The sequence below is a fragment of the Tympanuchus pallidicinctus genome, unplaced genomic scaffold, assembly GCF_026119805.1.
Source record: "Tympanuchus pallidicinctus isolate F22 unplaced genomic scaffold, pur_lepc_1.0 scaffold1, whole genome shotgun sequence".
Lineage (NCBI taxonomy): Eukaryota > Metazoa > Chordata > Aves > Galliformes > Phasianidae > Tympanuchus > Tympanuchus pallidicinctus.
The window spans coordinates 39,511,630-39,532,609 of record NW_026294618.1 but is presented as its reverse complement, the minus strand read 5'-3'; the positions used below and the strand labels follow the sequence as shown (position 1 = coordinate 39,532,609).

General features: G+C 35.8%; 1 long non-coding RNA gene across 3 annotated transcripts in view; it reads left to right on the top strand.

Moving 5' to 3' along the window:
• Positions 1 to 20,183, top strand: part of LOC128084047 (uncharacterized) — a 28,116-nt gene extending 7,933 nt beyond the window's left edge. The window contains exons 1-3 of one of the 3 annotated variants that reach the window (XR_008208320.1): positions 1,076 to 1,177; positions 14,060 to 14,136; positions 18,523 to 20,183. This is a non-coding gene — a long non-coding RNA (uncharacterized LOC128084047). Of the gene's footprint in view, positions 1 to 1,075; positions 1,178 to 13,221; positions 13,338 to 14,059; positions 14,137 to 18,522 lie in introns of those variants that run through there. The other 2 variants (XR_008208335.1, XR_008208328.1) reach the window with 2 other exon arrangements.
• The last annotated feature ends 797 nt before the right edge of the window (positions 20,184 to 20,980 follow it).

Sequence of the window (20,980 nt, the reverse complement as noted above, 5' to 3'; positions counted from 1 at the left end):
ATTAAAATAGACTGCTCCTATTTTCCTATAAAGACTACCGAAGAAAATACTATTTTGAAACTGGATTAAGAATTGGATCAGTGTTTTGTGAAACGCTTGGGAAATCCTGCAGTTTTGTGTCAAGGCATAGGGCATCCTGCAGTTTAAAATGCTCATTCTTTGGTTAAAGAAAGCCAGTAATGACAATATAGACTCAGAGCTGTTCTAAGAAAATGGATAAGAGGACTGCTAGACTGCCGATTTCAGGGTCTAATAGGCTTATTTTGGAAAGCAAACTTACCCTGGTGAAAGTAGTTATTGCCCGTGGTGGTAACATCTGATTTGTCTTTGCCCATTGCCCAGCAAGTGAGACAGCTGTCTGCAGCTTGAAATCTAGAGGATACAGTTATTTTTCTTCATATTGTTTCTAACTGGCCAACGTTTTAATGGCATGAGTGTAGGGAAGAATGATAGTGTCTGTCTTCTCCAGCATATGTGAAGGTTTCACATTTTGGCCTCGTTGTATTTGACCTCATTTAGGACAAGAATGCTTTTATCTAAATCAAAGCCAATTTCTAGTATTAGTCTGAACTTGTGAAGACCCCCAGCGAACAAAAATACCACTGGAATTAGGCAATACATTCAGAATGTATTTTGAAGTTTTAAGCATGTGCTTAAGTGCTTTTCTGGCTCTACTTTAATGAAAAATGGAAACGTAATGTGGAGATATGACTGAGAAATTCTGTTTCATTAAAAGTGGAATGAATCCCAGTGATGAACAAGAACTAAAAATGAAGTACTATGTTGAGATTTGAACATAAATCTCAACATAAATCATAAAAAAAAAAAGTTTTTCCTCTATGGTTATTTCCTCTATGGTTATTTTTCCTCTATGATTATTTTCTTTGTTTTGCTGTTGCTTGATGCACAACCACAGCAATACCACAGTGAGTCTCCTTACTGTACTTCTAAGTGTATGGGAACTGCTGAATCATGGCCTGAACCTCTGACTGATCACCTGAGACGAGCAATGAGTCAGCCACAGTAGCATAGGTGAAGGCAATTCACCTGTGCTGCCGGAAGGGGTGGAGCCTGGCTCCATCTCTCCTAGAGCCATTTAAGAGCTGACTGCCAGTGGGGAAGGATTTCTTCTGGAGATCCACTCTGCTGGAGTTTTATAAGCGAGCCCGGGATGTGTGTAAGCATCCTATCTATTCTCTTTGGGTTATTATAATCTGCTTTGCCCAACTCTCTTGTTTATTTTGTAATTATAACATCTTAATATTCACTGATTATACGCTAATGTTAGGTAAAACATACCTAATTGGACATAGTGAACAGCATGACCCAGGTGATTTCTTTTCTGACCATTCAAAACAATGTCTTCAGTCACTTCTGACACAAAAATGCTCACTCTAGACTCAGGCTTACTGTCTCAAAATCTAAAGAAATCATGGCAGTCTGTTTTTGGTATATAGTGCATATTCACTTTGTGACTTTTTCAAGGTGGTTTGTAATATTTTGAGGGACATTTGTAATATGCTAGAGGGACAGTACAGATGATAACTGAAGTATGAAAGCAAAGTGGGATATTACTCGTTGCTCATCCAGAGTTTATTTTCACTTCCTTGATAAGTCTGTAGAATATAAAAATGGGTAAAAATAAGTCATTGAGAATATGGAATGAAAAAAAACATCTTTAATCTTAAGACATTAAAGATCATCCAGTTCCAACCCCCTGCCTTGGAAAGGGTTGACACTCACTAGGTCAGGCTGCCTATGCTTAGACGATCTTTAAGGTTCCTTCCAAAATAAACTATTCAGTGATTCTATTAGTATTTCTGTTTTGGTGTATTTCTGTTATCTATGTAGTAACAGAATAAAATAGAAGCAGACCAAGGGAGAGGTCTTCGTCTGACACAAAACAGTATAGGGATGCTGAAATCAGCTTGTTACTTTGGAGAAAAGGGCAGAGCACTCTTCATGATGGTGTGGGGAGAAGCAGAAAAAGTCTGAAGAGGAAGACAGTCAAATGCCTGGAGAAAGAGTGAAGGATTCTACAAGGAACAATACTTGGTTGTTTTCCATGGGATCTTTTGGCTGGGTTACAGAGGAATCTGGGTTTTGTCTCTACTCACAGGGGGAAATGACAACTTAGGAGGAGGTAGTTGTGCCAAGACATGAAGGGACCGTGTGTTGGGAGTAGCTATGTGCTCATCACATGTCTTTGCTTTGGGGGCTGATGTTTCTTTTTTTTTTTTTTTTTTTTTTTTTTTTTTACAGCACTTGTGAGAATGGTGCTACCACTAGCATGGCAGCAATAGCAATGTCTCATGAATGCTGCTGTTCTGGGTCTGTGCTCTGTGGGTTACTCTGGGTGTTGACAGATGACTCTGAAGATCCTCCTCTTCTGTACTTACTAGAGCTGTAGATTCTGACTGTGAGCCAAAAGCTAAATGGGTCCAAATAAATGAAGGGTAGGTCAGTCAATTGCTAATATATTTGATGGTCTGGATGCAATCTGTATGGTGGGAAGGTTATCTGTGCACTGTTTCTCATGTGCAGCCATTGTCAGTTACTGTTGTAAAATGTGATGTACTGAGTTTTAAAAAAAAAATCTCATGGTGGCAACCCATAACACTTTTTTTAATGTGCTGAAAGATAGGTGGCATACTCTTTTTAAATGAAAATATTGCACAGTTAAGCATCCTAAAGTACAAAAACATAAAATGACAAATATACCTGATTAGCTCAGTTTAGCATGTGTACCCTGGACAACCATGAAAATCCAGTGAATATTACATTAGCATGGAGAAGCACAGGAGAAAAAAATAGACTATGAAGATGATATACGCTAAATCTTTCCCTACTGTGACTTTTAATATCACCTTTTTTCTTCATAGCTCAGTGGGAGACCGGAGCTTTGCTGAGCAATTGCCACACAGCATGGTAAAATAACACGTGATTTTTCTATATGTTAACTCTAGTTTAGTAGAACTTTGTAGAACAACAACCCACTAGTAGATCACAACTCATTTTGGCAGGCTGTTCTGTGTGCATTATTGACCTTTTCTTGCTGTCCATAAATCCTTGACAATGCTGACACAGAAATGCACCAAGTGACCTTTCAAAAAATGTTGGAAATAATCCATTCCAGCTGCAGGCTGAGGACACTGACCATATTCAAATATAAATCTCTCCATCAGCACCATGGACTGCTGGCAACAGCAGCATTCACACTCCCCAAACCGATTCTCCACACCATGTGGTGTGATGGCCTGGTGTCACTTCTGAAAAAAATTCTCACTGGTAGAAAGCAAGAGGAAACCCCCTTTTAAGTGCTTAATGTGTAAAGAAAATGCAGGACAGAACTAGCCTGATTTTCTCCAAAAGCTGTATTGTAACTAGAACATTCTCCCTTGACAGCTCTTAGCGTAGAATGTTCTTAGCACCTTTAAGTTCTGTGGTCCTCAGACTCAAGCCCAGAACAAAGTATACATTTCCTGTTTTTGAAATGGAACACATTCCTTGGGTTTCAAAGCACAAGAATTTCTTGCAGAACCCAATTTGCAGAGTGCAATGTTTGCTTTTTTGCTTCCTTCTTGAGTTAAAAAAAATCAACATCTTTTGAAGTGATTTATCATCTCTGATAAACTATTGCAGTTGTGCAGTAGACCTTACAAGAGAGGATTCCTGAACCAAACACTCAGATTGGCAATGTTAAAGGCTAGTTACAAAGGACATCCTGTCTATGGATGTGAGTTGCTTTGAATGACATTTTTATTATTATTATTTTTTTCCTGTGGGCTGAGATCGGTGTTTGCAGAGTAGCTTAGCTTGGGACACTTTGCTCGTGCTCCTAAATTAATTAACCCTAGTTTATAACCATTAAAGAGCCTCCCTCCCCTATAGTGTTCCTATCAAAACAAATATGTCAGCGTAAGTGAGGTAAGTATCGTATTTCTAAATATCAGCGCAAACTTCTGCATTTCTTTGGTTGAATTACACCAGATCTCTAACTGCCATACTCAGAATATGATGCTGATGGAAGATCTTGCATGTTGCAAGGTGTTTTCTAAAATGTATGGTGTCATTTTCTGACATGCATAAGAGGAAGTTCCATTTAGGTAAACAGAAAAGATGAAATGTCCCTCTCTAGCTTCTTCTGTACAGTAGCTAATAAAAAAAAAGAAGCCCATACTGTATATGTAATTGATCTTGAACATCCATTAAATCTTTGTTATGGAAACTAGTCTATTAATAATATTTCACATTTCCAGTCCAAAGTACTGCAATCCTTTTAAACTAGTTTTCAGGAATTTCATAGATGTAGATAGCCAGAAAAAGGGCTACACATACAAACTGAAGCTTGTAATAAACCCTTTTTTTCTTTTGCTTATTTTGCATTAAATATTTTAAGTAATTATACTCAAAATGGTCTTATGTCAGCCCCCTTGCCAAGATCTGTTTTCCTTTCAGATATGTTGTCACTTATGGACTTGGTAATGAAGGTTTGGCTTTGCTAATATGCTTTCTATTGGCTTTCCTTTTAATTTTGGGAAAAGAAGTAGTAGCAGCATGTTCTGCATATAGGAGTGCTTCACATTTCCTTTCCAGCTGGCTAGTAGATAGTTTCTGTAATTATTGTTTCTACATTTGTTTCAAATTTCCCTGTGTCCTTGAAGTAAGGAATAATAGTTTTGAGAATCAGTGCATGGGTATTAAACTCATCTGTTTGAAAAGGGAATTCCAACAGCTTGGCTGAGATTCTAACACATTTTTTTTTTCCCCCTTGTAAGGCCAGGGACCAAGTAATGATCTAGTCCAGCCTTTTGAATAAGGCCATAAACCTCACCATGGCTCCACAGCTACTTTTTATAGTTTATTCTCTTAAGAACAGCCTAAATATTAAGCAGTGGATAATCTGATAAAGGACTTCTGAAAACAACTTATCCTTCCTCAAATATTCTGGAACCCTCAGAACTTAAAGAAAAGCAAAGATTTAAATTTTTAAATTGACAATATAATTTTTGTATAGAATGCTTCAAGATTGGTTCATTGATTGAACATCTGTTTCTTATCACTGTGTTTTTATGTAGACCAATTATTATTTTACATCTCAAGATAATTTTTCACACGTTGTGTCTATACTTGTGAAAAAAAAAAAAAAAATGTTGAAAATTTATTCATACCATGATTTGTGTCTGGCTTTTATCTCCTTGTGCTATTGGAGATTTTTAGCTTCAATTCAAAAAGCTCCTCACATGCAAGGGAGTGGAAAATCTAAATTGGAACTGTACTTTTTTCTTAAAATTTGTTTTGTTCTTATCACTCGGTAATGACCTCAATGAAGAAATTAGGATTAGCAGAATTTTTTCATAAACAAAATGAAAAACAAGGTTATTTTTTTCACCTTTGCTCTTATCTCAAATGCTCCTATCTCAAATGTCAGCAATTAATCTAATTAGGAAGGGGTTTTCCCCTTTGTGTCTTGATCATTTGCATCCTCAACCAGTCACAAGGCTGATGTTATTAAGAATAATGATAAGCACCTGTCAGCTCTCCAGAGGGTAAGCAGACCAGTGCTCTGATTGGCCAGCCTTCTAGTGCTATATTATCCTGGATCTGGTCCTTGATCTGGTTGACTGTGCAAAGACCTAGAGCTACAGTGCCAGGGAGGAAAGGTGGCAGTGGTGCAAGGAGCAAGCACCTTGGACAGAGGTTGACACCATCAGCAGTGCTATTAGGGGAGCAGTGATGCTAAAGTGCATGGTTCTGCACCTGTCTGCTTCAGGATGAAGCCTCTTACTGCACCCACAAACTGACATACTTCCTTTCACCATCTCTGTGATACTGACAGGTGCGTTTAGGTTTTATGTGAGACGAAAGAAAAATTATCTGGGGGGGAGTTAATGAATTTGGGCTGAACAGAATTAGCTGGCAGAGCCTTGAATTTCAATGAGTTTCTTATCTAGATAATTCCTTTGAAGGAATTAAAAAGATTGTTTGAGGAACATAAATTGCTTTCAGATCTAATGAAAAGTTAAGTTTTTCTCTGTGACAAAAACTTCCTAAAAATATGTTAGTATGAAAGAATAGTTTCTTATTAAATCATAACAACAGATTTTTATTTTTCTTAAAAGGGCAATGAGACAACTCAGTGCAAGTTGATCATAACTAGAGATACAATTACAGCCTTAATGTTGTCTAAAATTCTATTTATGTTTTATAAATTGTGTAGGTATTCTAGGTTTGTCAACAGTTTAACTTCATGCTTCTCTGAAACCCCTGGGCATCAAGGCAAGAGTTCTGTTTGTTTGTTTTATGCTAAGCCATATTCAATTCAAAACTGACTTTACTTTTGTAACTTAAATTACTCTTTTAGTACATTCAAGGAAGGCCAGGTTTCCCTTTTACTACTTAGTTCTACTTCTACTTTTGTAATAAATAATGAGTTTCAAACCAAACATATGGAAGGAACACTTTGTTAAATTTATATTAATTTTGTACAGTTCATTTCTGGGCACCCCTGTTTTTGTTTTTGTTTTTTTTAACAAATCAAATAATTTTTAAGTATGGTTCTAAAATAACAGTATCCAGGAAAATGATTTCTCTTTCCACTTTTTTAGTAAAGTGCAGCACATTCACTACTAGTATAATTGTGTAGGATGAGCTTAAAAGAAGCATTTGCGTCCTGGTGACTTAAACTAGTAGCTGATGATAAAGTTGTTACTATACCTAATGCAATCTCGTTTGACTTATTGTCATCAGAAATAAGGAAAGATATTCTTCTTTGACTAGAATAGTTGGAAAGCACTGGGGAAAAAATGAAAGTCAGGATTCCATCCACAATGAATTTGGGCCTTGTTTGATTCAAAAGGATACAACTTTGAAAGCAAAATTTCAAAATATTCAATGCAATGTAAATAAGGTTGCTTCTCTTGTAAGAATACTAATACTATCAATGGGAATACATAATCAGTGTTTGTTCTCTCTGAAGATTTTTGGCAAACATTTCTTTTGAGTCCACTAGTTTGTTTACTTGTTTATTCACATCCTTTGATGGAGACATCAGTTCCCAGATTTTGTCAGCTTCTTCTACCTTCCTAAAGGACATCTGCCAATATTCCCTGTTTTGAAGCACCTAGTATGCAGGATTTTTGTAGATGCAAATACTAGCAGTTCTCAGAGTTGGGTGCTAATGTTTATTCTCTTTTCAGTAGGGTGGATAAAGCAAAATATTGTGGAAAAATATTCTTTGTTCGCCAAAGTGAACTATCTCAAATTACATTCCTTTTGCATAACACAGATAAAAGATAACTTTAAGTAGTTAGAGTTGAAAATATGGAACTAGATTAACTAAATCTCCTGGATTATTATTTTTTTTTTTTTTCAGCTCTAAGTCTTTTAGTAGTTCCAGGACTAAGGTTGGGAATATTGCTTATAGAGTAAAAAGACTAGTTCCAGGAATAAGCTGGAAGAGTACACCTAGAATACTAAAGGTCTAAAATTTATAAGTGAAGGCCTCCAGACGATCTTGGGTGAGAAACAGATTTCAAGGAACAAGAGTCGAAGATTTAGTCACTGAATTCTTCAAAGTCATAAAGCCAAAATTGACCACAGAATAATAACAGACTCATTTAGGTAACAAAGAAGTACAAGCATCAAAAGTTAGATCTAGTGCACCCAGAGACTTTAAGTGCATTCGTTTGCCTTATTTATACAAGTGCTGCTTAATGTTGGTGAGTAGGTAATAAAAGATGACTCTGCCATGAGGCAGCTTTCATCTGTCATTGAACTCATATTCATGCCAAGGTTCCCATCTGCAAATGCAATGAGACCTCGATTTCTTTGCAGCTTAACATCTAAGGCTTAGGCAAGATTTATCCCTAACAGACTGGCCACCTGTTAGTGTTTTCTAACATCTAAAACTTGTAATAACTTCTCAATTATTCTTATTTTCTATGTATTTTTTCTAAAAAACAATTTTATTTTGTGTGTTTTTATTATCTTGCTGTATGATGTATTCTTGATGATTTGCTGAATTTTGTAATTATTTTGAGTAGCGTGCTTTGAAAACCTTAGAAACCTAGTTCTTTGAGATCTATTAGTTCTGAGCTCCCATAAATAGATTAAAACAATACTCAGAGAACAGGAGACCCAGGTTCTGTCTTCATATTCTTACTCCTCCATCTCTCTGAGAGCCCCAACAAACAAAGAGAATGCTGAAATCAGCTGGCTGTAGGACTTTGAAAGAATTATCTTGGCCACAAGCCTGGGGAGCAAATCTTGGGATCTGTTTGCTCTACGTAAAGTGAGAAAGGGGGCCAGTCACATAGATGTTCCCTACAGGCAACTTGTAAGGGTGCTTCCTCTGTGGAGTAAGCATGAAGTGAATTTTAACCTCATGAATGGTGTGGCAAGAAGTCCATATCCCATGGCATGTGCCAAGTAACAGATAAGAGATTGAAAGTCTAAGGAGGTCCTTTTTTTATTGTTCTGACTGGAGTTTCTCTGTTGCATTTAAACTTTTTTTAAAGTGTCCTCCAGTACATTATTATGCTTTATACAGCAAATTTTCTCATAGTCCATGGTCAGTATTTCTAAGATCTTGTATTTATGTGATGACATCTTTCCCCTGACCACTTCCCATTTGTGGGACTGAGCCATAATTTCCAATGAAATAAACTGCAGTATGCTGTCCTAGTGTTATGTGGAATTGGCTAGCTTTATTTGGCTCAATTCTTATCAGATCTTCATAGTTTTCTACTGAGACAATACTTGAAATAGAAATAAAATTGGATAGACTAGAATCCAAGCGTAAATGCAAAATAGCTGATGACTTCGTTATACTGGTCAGTAATGAATGATCTCAAGCATATATAAAAGTTGCCAGATATCTAGATAGAATCGTCTTAGTCCCACTTCCCCCCAAGGGAAAGGGAAACACTAATAAGAAAATACAAGAAAATTCAAATAATTCTTTTTTGTCCTGTGGAGAGAATAATAGTGCCATCAATTAACATAGAAGCTTGGTGGGCATATGGTTTTGTTCTGAGTTTTGTAATGCTTCATTGAGATGTCTGCTTATGTTTTATATGTCTTGTCAAGAAATCACTCTCCCTTGCTTTTGATACAAGATATAAAGATATGTCTTTTACAAAGCAGGGAACCTGTGCTGTATTTCAGACTATTCCACATCAAAGTTAGTTAAAGGCAGCAGTTAGTTAAGGGCAAGAGAGGCCAAATTGGACACAACATCTTTACTCTGTGTAGTTTTGCCAACTGCGCTTTCGAACAAAGCATAACAATTGCTGGCCTTTACTTTTGCAGATTCTTCATCTCTCCATGTTTCTGTTGCTCCACAGTTTCAGTTGCCCCAGTGCCAACTGTTGTCATCCTGTCTGTATAGGTATCATTCCCCAGCTGCCTTAGGAGTTGCAGGGCTGTCTTATGCCTTGATATATCACACGTCACTGTTATTTTCCCTCTGGGAATACTTGGTCACATTGTTTTGTCCTTCTATACTGTTGACAAGTACTATTAACTTAGTCCTCACAATAGCACGATTTGTTGGAAACATTACAATTGGAAATTTGCAGATTCTACAGCTTAAAAATAAGTGAGGTTAGGCTTGCTGAAAATTCCTGCATAACTCATAATTCTGTACAACTTAGAGTAAATCTTGGACAAGTAAATTAATTATTTCTAATTTTTTCACACTAGAATAAACTGATGTTCATTGCTTAAAAACAATGGAATAGAACCACATGGCACTTTCCACTTCGCTAGAGTGACAGCTAACTCCTGGGTACTCCATTACCCAGTGGAAATCTCAAACTGGGTACCTGGAAATATTCCATAAGATGGAATATTTTCATGGCCAAATGAATAATTGAAAATCACCTGTTCCAATAATTAACACACTTTTTTTCTATCTGGCTTTAAGTCCACTTTACACCCAGATTGCTCCTGGAGCTGGCCCCAGAAACTAAACTTCTTGTTTGCAGAATAAGTAAAAAAAAAATCTAGAGAATCATGTAGGATCACTGCCTTTTTAATTAAAGGAGCTAAATACTATCTTAGAAAACCTATGCTTGGCATGTCCTTATAAAAGAATTCATGTGAGCAAATCCATAGACAGTTAAACCCACTTAGTATGTTTGATTACAAATAATTTCTTTCTTAAACAGTTTATGGGTAGATTCCATTTAAGATATCAGAATCTGAGCTACTAAGGAATTGTGGCATATTACTGGAAGTGTGGATATCCACAGTAAATTAGGTGATGAGCACAATGAAGTAATAAAGTTGTAGGGAAATTTGACTTCACTCAGTGAAAGGTTTAGATAGTGAACACCAACAAATGATGGGAGCACTCACATGAACAATAGGTTAAAACTAATGATTGTGATTGATTATGTATCTAGTAAATACTATCCATCTTGTATGCTGAATGAAGTAATAATGTGGTTCGTAAGGACCCTCTCATAATGTGTATGCATAAAGATTTTGAATTAAAATTGGTTAAGTAACTTTATATCTGGTACCTTCTGAATTCTACTTGTTTAACTTAGAAACCTTACTGAACTTACTAAATTAAGTGAATTTAATCAGTTGTATCATTTGGATTAGGAAAATAAAATGGCAGAATACAGACAAGGCTTGCATTTATTTTAAGTCAAGGGATCCAAATCTTATTGTCCTTGGAATTCTATGCAAAATTGAAAGTTATGTTCTTATCCTGGTTGAAAAAATACCTGTCTTCAAAATAAGGACAAAATGTGAGAAATGTTATAGAATTTTAAAGTTTAAGAGAACACTGGAAAGGATTATTAAACAAAGAAAATGACATTCTAGAATTAATGAAGTATAGAAAGAACAGTTAAAACTTGCAAGATAGAAGAAGCAGAATCAAGTTACACATCACAAAGGAATTCATAATCAAAAGACAGGAAGATTCTTTAGTTTTATCAATAAAATGAGGGAGGTTATTCTCATTTGGAAGTCGTCAGAATAGATAAGTTTGTTCTACCACTATATTAATTTCTTGCTTCAATTTTGCGGCACTTGTGCTACATTTTTGTAGAACTAATGCACACTTGTTCTTGTTTGTTGGTTTTTTTTTTTAGTTAAGTTAAATGTAGTAGTACATCTTAAGTAAACACATCTTAAGTAAACTGATACTGCATTCTGTGAGGAATTCCTGGTTAGCATAGGCAGAACAACTGGTTCAAGCAGAGACTACATTGAGTGATTATTAAAAGTGCATTAGAATGTCAGGAAGATGCTAGTGGTACTCCTGCAGGTGTGGACTAAATGCATTCAGATATAAATATCTTGAACAACCAGCCTGAATAATTGCAGTGAAATAACACTGAATAGAAAGAATTACAAATTCATGCCTTTGGGGTTTAATAACTGATTCCAAATATCATCAGTAGAGGACGAGAAAGATTTTTGCATTTGTTAATCGTAAATGTTTATAATCCACAAGTGGGATTACAATAATTGAAAAGGCAAATTCAATCACTGTATCTACTATGCAGAGCATCCTTCTCATACCGAATATATATTTGTGATTATCTTTGAATTCACCGATAGAAAATGGGAAGCCTTCAGGAGATCTGATATATAGTTCTTAAAATGAGATTATTCTCTTTTGGGAGCCCATGTTATGCAGCTTTAACTGCTGTTGAATTAAAATTTTACAATTCTGTTTAATTTTTTAAAGACAAGCCTGATGTCTTTTGTCTAACAATCCTCATAAATAAACCACTGTACACATAACATCTGTAAAATACCTGTGCAAAGTAGATGCTTAGTATTATCCAGCAAACCTCATCCATAGGTGAGCAGCTATCTGATTGCTGTTGAATGCAACAAGAGTAAGTTTTGTATTCTCATTATGTGTGCAAGTAAGAAACAAGTAAAAGCTTGTAACATAGGAAGAGTGCTATAGTGAGCTATAAAGGACTGAGAAGTTGATGGTGCAACTTCAAGAATGAGAATGCTTCTTAAACCCTGAGGGAGTAAAATCCTTTAGATGCTAGAAGAAGCAGTAGTTGACAGTTCACCTACAAGGTATCTGAGCCTTTTCTTATCACAGATGAAGAGCATAACCCAAAAGAGTTATTTATGGTGATGACACAATCAATCCTGTCTTGATAACAGGCAGTCTTACCTTGTGTAAAGAGTGGCAGGTTTGGATCAAATAAACTCTTGAGGTTCTTTTCAGATGAAATCTTTTTAAGGGTCCATAGCTGTAAAATCAGATATTGTGTATCTACAATGCATCTGTGCAAGCTCTAACTAGTTTCTTAATGATTTTTTTTAATTTACTACAACTTTTAAAAATATGTATTTGCAATGACATTTCCTTATTCGTTATTTTCATTCAGTTGTAGAACAAATATGTATAAACTACCACCAGTGTTATTAAGATCTTTGGAATCTACCCTCTGTACAAAGAGGAAAAACCATGTAGATAGATAGAAAGGATATAAATTGCGTTGCTATTTTTATATTTTGCAGTAAAGCAACTTTGGCTAAAATGCTGATCTTGTTACAGAATATATATTTGACCAAGCAACTGCGAAGAGTCATATCAATAATTTGAGACAGGTACATGCAAATTTCAAATCCAGCTCAGCAGTAATCAATAGAAGTATGTCCACAAGTTTCTTACAGAATTATAGAATGAGATGAATGTGTCAGATCTTAAAAAGGAGAGGCGTAGAATTTTTTCTGTAATGGTTCTATGCTACATTTTTTCCTAAGCATTGGGGTAAACCTAGTAACAGATGTTTTCTACCTGTTCCGGTTGATGCTAGATAGAAATAAAAAACTGCTTAGGATAAGCAGTTCTACAGTAGCTTCGTGCTAGTTTCTTTTAATAAATTGCATAACACAAGAAAATTTTATGGGCTAAGAGAAAAAATATCTGCTTTGAGGATGATGAGAATTTTGTGACCTGTGACATGCAGCCAATGAAAGAAGTTCTGCATCATTCAAAGCCCTGATTGTGTTGCAGAAGATGCCTTTGTTTGTGTGATTGTGAGTCACAGGTGGAAGATGATCTACAGATTTTCAGAAAATTTTCCTCGTAAGTGGGATATCTTCCAGAAACTAGTGTGGCATAAGATACAGCATTGGATTTTTGTCTCTCCTTACTGGAAGCACTTTCTCAGATTTTTGTCTCAGGCCTCACAAAGTCATCTTTTTTTTTTTTTTTTTTTTCCAGTTTTCCTACAAGATCTACGTGCATATCATTCTATGATGTATTTACAACAGTTAAGCTGTTGTCTCCTTTTCTTTTGCTCATCTGCTGCTGTGACTTGTATCCTTGCCTTTCATAGGTTAGTTGTATACTGCTAATTACATTTACCTCTGTCAGCCTCTGTTAAAAGTTCATCAGTGCTTGCAGGCTTCTCCATGAGATCTTACCATGACAAAAGTAGAGTCTTGTCCTCTTTCATGCTTATAATATCTGGTTCTGTTAGAGAGAGTGTGTGATGTTGTAGAAGGATATAGACCACAGTCCAATTCACGTTCCCATAAAAAGGGAAAATGAAGTCTGATGTATTCATCAGACAAGCCAGCTTGATGAACTCTTGTAACTCACTGAAGGAGTATGTTGTCTGGATAAAATCAGCAGACCACCAATGATACTTAATCTAAATTCACAGCTCGAATGTGGCACTGCATGATTAGCAGAGCATTGTAAAAAGAACTCTCTCTACCCTTTCCATTTCTATAATTTGCTGCCAGATTTCCAGCCATTCTTCTCTACTGAATGCTCACTCTTTAGTTTCCCCATACAGGTGGCTACCATTTGTAAGGCTATCAATTTCTCTACCCGTTTTAAGCAGCTATTATTTATGCCAGTTCCTGCTTATCATTCTCTTTATTCGTTTAGACAAGAACAGCTACAAAACATTTTAAATAGCTTGAGATAAAGGTTAAGCTTAAAGATCACATGTTATCATGCACAGCTTCAAAATAATGGGTTAAACCTGCTTCAACACAATGTTCTGAAATCGTGTCTCTAATGTGCATTTAATTTGTGCCACTCTTTCAGATGTAAGAAACGTGAAAACATGAACCAAGCTAAAAAGCTATGGCCCATAAAGAAAATCATCTGCGGTAGCGTAAGAGGTACGTGCTGCACTTTTTTCACCATTCTTCATATGCAAGATTGTACAGCATTGAAAAACACACTTTTGAAAAAGACTTTCATGTCTTTAACTATTAACAATAGAATGTAACGATGACATAAGTCTCACTGCAGAAATGTTATTGTTGGAAGTCCTGCATTTATCCTCCAGATAATTTTTAGAAGTTTTTGCATTAGAATTAATGGTAGGCTCACAGCCCTTGTTACAAACAATAAATTATCACTACATGTCTTGCCATTGAAATAGATTACTTAGCCATTCACCATTTGCCATGGGATGCTCTCCAGATGTGTTGCATCTGAATTTGTCTGAATTTTCACTTGAGTGCTATGAAGTTAATCTGTTGTTTAGCACACCAAAAGAATTGTTAAATATCTGCTAAACATTATACCAGTTTGCAGTGTCTTGGCGTAAGGGCTTTATTCTTCTCTTTCTTCCCTCTCTCCATTCCAGTGATCCTTAACAATACCCTACTGTTGCAATGCTATTCTTTTTCTTCCTTCAAACTATAATTTTATGTTAATCCTTGAGCTGTTGAAGAGGGCCTTAGCTTTCAGCTAATTTTTCTCACTTGTTGTCCTAGGGAAACTTTACTTACAACCTGGAACAACCTGAACTTTGCACAAATATTGGCTCTTTCTTCCATACTTAAAGCAGTTTTAAAATTTGGTGGAGATTATACAGTAAGAATGCATGGTCCATCAGTCTACTCTATATCTCACGATTCAATTGCTGAGAGGACTGAACTTTCATCTCTATGTTGGAATATGGCCCGAATTCTAGATTTCAAAGCAACTAAAAGGAAGACAATCATTAAGACAATGTTGCCTCAAATCCCAGTTCAAATAATCTCAAAGTCTATGCAAAACACAAATGTTGACCTCACAGAATGTCCCAACCTCCAGAATAGTTCACAAAGCTCTGAAAACACTCTTAAACTTATTTCAGAAACTTCTTTTTTATTGTTAGTAAAATATCTCTTGGTTGCCATTAGTTTTGCTTAAATCCCATGGAAATATTTGGAGCTTCTTGGTGTATACAGCAATTCAGAAAAATGGCTCATCATCACAGTTCAGCTCAGTCTGCAGATTGCTTGTGTACTTAGTTCCCGCTTATTTTTTTCAGGTTCACTATCAGGCTAGACAGCTCTGTCAACTCAAAAAGACATGCTTTTTTCAAACTATTGATCTCAGTTGCTCTTCCAAATCCTTTAGTATTGGCTCTTAGGATTACTATAATGCTATAATCATTCTGTTAAGGATTCAGATTTGTGGTGGACTAAAAGATGGTAACATCAAAAGGATTGAAATGCCCTTGAAGCAATCAATTTTTGTTCATCAAATACAAATGCTGAGAGGCTGCTTTCAGCTAATAATTTATAACTGAATTAATGACACATGGCTTCCGTCAGTAATGGTCTCCTCTCTGGGATCTTTTTTTTTCCTTTTCCCCTTTCTGTGATCTGATTTCATATTCTGGGAAAGGAAATCAGAGTGCTAAAGAATTTAATCAGAAATGAGGAGTGTCTGAATTTAAAAGCTTAGCTTTCTTTCTCCAAACTGAGTGCTGCTTAAACCTTTATCTTCCAATTTTGGAAACTTGTATTTTTAAGTCAATTCTTGTGGAATTACATTTCCACGTTTTTAAATTGCTGTTATTATTATTCTACTTATGCCACGCACAAAGAATTACTGAGTTGTGGCAAGGACTGCACAAATGTTTTAAGTCCCTTATTTGAGTTTTTACATTATCAAATATCTTGTTTTATTGCAAGATTTTCACATTATTGGAATGATGCCAGATAATGTGCATTAAGCAGTTCATCCGTTCTCACTTCAGTTTTGTCTCCTTTCTGCTCCTATGCTGAATTTCAGAAACAGATTCATAGTAAAACTGCCTTTTTTAAAGTTTAAAAAAGTTTAAAACAAACTTATGGTTGGCCCTCATTTCCAGTCACAGTCCTATTTCTCCTTTTTTTTTTTTTTTTTTTTTTTTTTTTATTACACTTCTAATGACTTGAGCTAAGCCTGTTTGTTCAGAAAGGCTATCCAAAGCTTTTTTCTTTTTTTTCTCTTTTTTTTTTTTTCCCCCTGCATTCTGTGTGGAAAGGGCAATATGCCCTGAGCCCACCATCTGTCAAAACATTGTAAACACAAATAGCATCAAGAAGCCAACGTCAGATAGGTTTATGGAAAAGGGGAAAAAGGGGAAAAAAAAAAAAAAAAAAAAAAAGAAAAAGGATTTTATAGAGGAAAAGACATGCACCTGAATAACTACTAAATTATTGGACACCACTGTAAACTGATCTCAGGCTCCTGGTATTGTCTCTCTTCTGGATTGATTAGGGACAACATAACAACATCAGATGCACGCTGAGGTTGTTTAGCGATGCAGTTCTCTTACAGTATGGTCCTTTTTTATAGCTGTGGAACATGTCACTCAGAGTTTGGGGCTGGTTAAGAAGAGAAAGGATTTTTGTGACAGAAGGGAAAAAAGAATATGGTGTTAGCTTTAGGAATGAAATATTCCGTTCTTCTATTTATTACCTCTTCCTATTTCTTTGTGAAGCACAGATATCCCTAATCACTACGGTAATTCTTTAAGTGTTTCTTTCACTTTTCTTAAATGTATCATATAGAAAAATTTACAATTGTATTCACATCCATTATTATTTGAAAATTAGCAGACAATCTCTCATGTTCTCACAGGTAATTTTCTAGTTATGTTTCCCTTCATACAAATCACTTGATCTTTAATTTATTCGTTTCTCCATTTCCTTTCTCTTTCTCCAGTTTTCCTTCACATTCTCCTCCCTCCCCTTCACATTCCCTGCAGCTTATAATTAGTTTAGAAATAGATCAAGTTACTTATATTTAATAGCTTAAAGTACTTAGGGTAATTATGTTATAGCATTTTATATTCAATTAATATAAATCTTCAGCTGTGACTGATCTTCAGCATAGGTATTCCATTGCAACTCATCTGTTGTGCTTGTGTATTAAAAGTTTATGTGGCATGGATATCATTCAAACAGCACTAAACTTCTTGGCACACCAGCTGGTTTTCAGAATTTTAAAATCTTTAATAGGAAAATAAAGAAAACATGCAGAAACTCGGCTCAAGGCAGTACAAAAAATGTTTAACCAGAAGTGAAATATTTAAATGCAAATGAACAAGGATGCATTGCATAAGTTAGGAAAGTAACATAAAGAGTAACAAACAAAAGTCTCCATATCATATCTGACTTGTAGACAAATGTATTAGAATATTTTAAACCTCAGTTAGAAAACAACAGCAAAAATTCCACAAGGTGTCTAGCACCCTCAAATAAACTGAAGCTAAGCCTTACACAAGATCTCACAAAATATGGCCAATGGATGAAAAAAAAACAAACATAAAATTTACACTGAAACATTAATTTAGAAATGCTAAAACTTAAAAGTGTATAGACTGACCCAGCACAGTACTTGTGCTTGATAACACTTAAAAAAGCAATGTAGTTCAAGATGCTTTAAATAAACTGTGACTTATTCCAAATAAGAGTTACAAAATTACTGAACAACCATAATAAAAATGATCAATAAAAAAAGCTTTTAAACTAATTGAAAACATCATAACATTAAGCTTTATAACAATCAGACTTTTTTTTTTTTTTTTTTTTTTTTTTAAACAGCCTTACATGCAATTTTGGCAGGGAAAATTTTCTGAAATCCCCTCCCACTCTGTGGTTTAATGCAGTCCAAATGTCCTCACTACAGAGAATGGAGCAAAGACATTTCCCTTCATAGAGACAGTTTATAGTTTGAACAGTTCATTTATGATAAATACTTGGAACTTTTCTGATTTCGTCTTCCAAGTAGTCAGGAGTTTTCATCTACTTTTTCTTCATTGGTTTTCCCTTCTGATAGATTTTCAGTTTTGCTTTGAGATGAAAATAAGCCAGCGGTTATACTTCAGATATGTGAAAAAGGCCATGAAGACTAGACTCTCAAAAGGCCTCAAAGATGTCAAGTACTCTTTGGCTCCAGAACAAAAGGGAGAAATGAGTTTCTTCAGTGAGAGGTTTGGTCCACCTGGGATCTTTTTGTTGTGCATTGGTGTCAGTTTATCTCTGGTCTCCTTACTTATGTCTCTAGACTATGGCAGTGCCAAGAATGATGGTGACTGTAGCCAGCTCCAGGTACAGGAAAAATTAGTAGTTACTGCTGCAGTAAGATAAGCTGAGAATAAGAGCCCACTGCCGTCACTTTGCACAAGCTATAGTCCTGGTAAGGCCACTGGGATTTGAACTACGTGAGATAGGCCCATCCAGAAACAGTAAATCTGACTTCCCCTGGGCTATCCTTTTTATCTCTTTTTATTACAGGAGCTCCTATCCTGAGACCTCAGTGCTGCAGAAGGAAATGTTGTCCATACTACTGGAAGCTGGCTCCAATTACCAGCCTTTAATTGAGAAGCATGAAGATGCTGAGATACTATCATCCTACAGACACATGGGTATGAACTTGAAATGCGAAACTTCAATGGGATGGTTCACATGCCTGAAGTTCAGTTTGTGTACAACTTCCTGCCGGAAGACTGGTCATAAAATTTCTGAGTACTTCAACGATTTAGGGGGCAATGGGCAACAGAGGATTAGGACACAGTATGTGTGAACACATAAGAAAATAGAACAAAACAGCTTCATCAATAAGACAATAAAAATGCTTCAATATGTTGTTTATCCCATCATCTCTTGGCTCTGTTAACTGTTACCATCTCAGTGACACTGAAGCCTTTTTTAATGATAAGCTTCAGAAAGTTTATAAAGCAAACATCAGGCTAGTAGAACAGTACACAATGTTTTCCCTGCCTTGACCTGAGTAGTGAGTAGGCATTTAGTACTTAGTTAACTCACACAACTGAGAACTTTTATAAGAAAATGATCTGCCCAGAGAGGTTGTGGATGCCCCATCCTTAGAGGTGTTCAAGGCCAGAATGGATGGGGCCCTGGGTAGCCTGGTCTAGTATTAAATGTGGAGGTTAGTGGCCCTGCCTGTGGCAGGGAGTTTGGAGATTCAGAATCCTTGGGGTCCATTCCAGTCCTGGCCATTCTGTGATCTAAAGCTTTTTAATGAATCCTCTCTGTCAGTAAACAGTCCCAAGTGTTACGGTTGATATCAAGGAGCTCTAAGTAGTTTGAAAAGTGTTAATAAAACACTTAAAAAAAAAAAAAAAAAATCAAAAACAAACAAAAACTTCCTGATGTATCATCTGCTAGAACAGGTATACAGCAGTCTTTACTTGGCCTTTACTTGGCCACATCCTTTGTCTGTAAAGGGACAATAGGAAATGCTGAAAACATGTATTCAGTTCTGTGCAAAGGATGAAGCCCAGGCAGGCAGTAGCACTATGAGGAAAGAACACTTTATTCATGTTAGAGACAGGTAGAAAATTCCATGTTTGTTTAGTTGAACATAGGTGAGAAGGAAGCATTTCTCCTGTCAGTCTACTGTGTGATATGCCAGAGGCTGTAGCTGTGGAAGAGTCTTCATTCAAAAACCTGATGTTTGGAACAAAACAGGAAATGTCTCAAAGACCTTCCAGGTTTCTCATGTGTTAACAAGTGTAATAATTCATAAAACATTGTGTTGTCTCAAATAAATGAATGTAGTTTTATGCGGTCAATAGATAAGAGGTTTATATTTGTTAAGCAAAATAAAACAGCAGCTGTTGCTTTTTTTCCCCATTTTAGTTGTATACAGTCTAAAATAAAATTCCATTATTTTAAGAAGGATGTCCCATCTCTAGATATTTTCATTATGTGTAACGAATGAGCCATAACATTTCATCCAGTAATGTTAGAAAGAACTATGACCCCTAAGCTGGAACTATTTTTGGGTAAGACATATAATTAAGCCTTAAAATAATGTAAAAACCAAACTCAGACAAGAACTTGGTAAAAAAAAAAAAAAGAAGTTATACTCATGAAGTCCATGAAGTTATACTTCAAGGACTTTAAAATTTTGGCAGTCATTAATTTTTCTAGTCGTGTAACACAACAAATTAAGAAAGATATTTTTGTTTTTCATTATATGTTATGATAATATATAATTTTCATTATATGTTATGATAGTATTGTTTTCAAATAAGCACCAGAAGAATAATTTGAATTTAATATATCAATAACATAAAATGTGGGACAAATCAATGAAAAAGAAATGATTGTGTTAATATTAATGTAGAGACTGGTTTCTGAAGAGCTAAGGCAGCTCAATTCACCAGTGGAAGCATTTTATTTCAGTATTTGGTTATGGAATTAGGGGCAGGGTGTGATGTCATTTTCAGTTGTATGAATCCACCAGTTCTACCTGAACAGCTCCATGCGTGCCTTGCATTTTATCACCAGCTAATAGAAGCTGGTATGTTCCACTGCAACACACGCAATTTCTATAAACTAAACTGCATGCTTTTGAAAGCCAACTCAAAGCAGAGCTTAAATCCTCCTGATAGCACTTCAGCAACCACCAGCATAGCTCTGATTTAACAGCTTGCTTGCATTTGCCCTGAGTTATCTTTGTAAGGATCCCAACACACTGAGTTCATTCTTTGTATTTTTCTATTGATTTTTCTACAACCTGTGTAAAGTAGAAGTATCATTTAGGCTCTTTGTTTAACTGCATTTCCTTGTGTTTTCCTCCTTAATCTTTGCAAATGGAGATCTTCCCAGTTATGGCAGTATGTTTGTTATCACTTCTTGTCACGTGATATTTATCTAGCTGTGACTGAGATACCACTGGTGTTTCTGAAACAGTGCTGGGTTCCTCTGTTATCGTTCTGCAGGT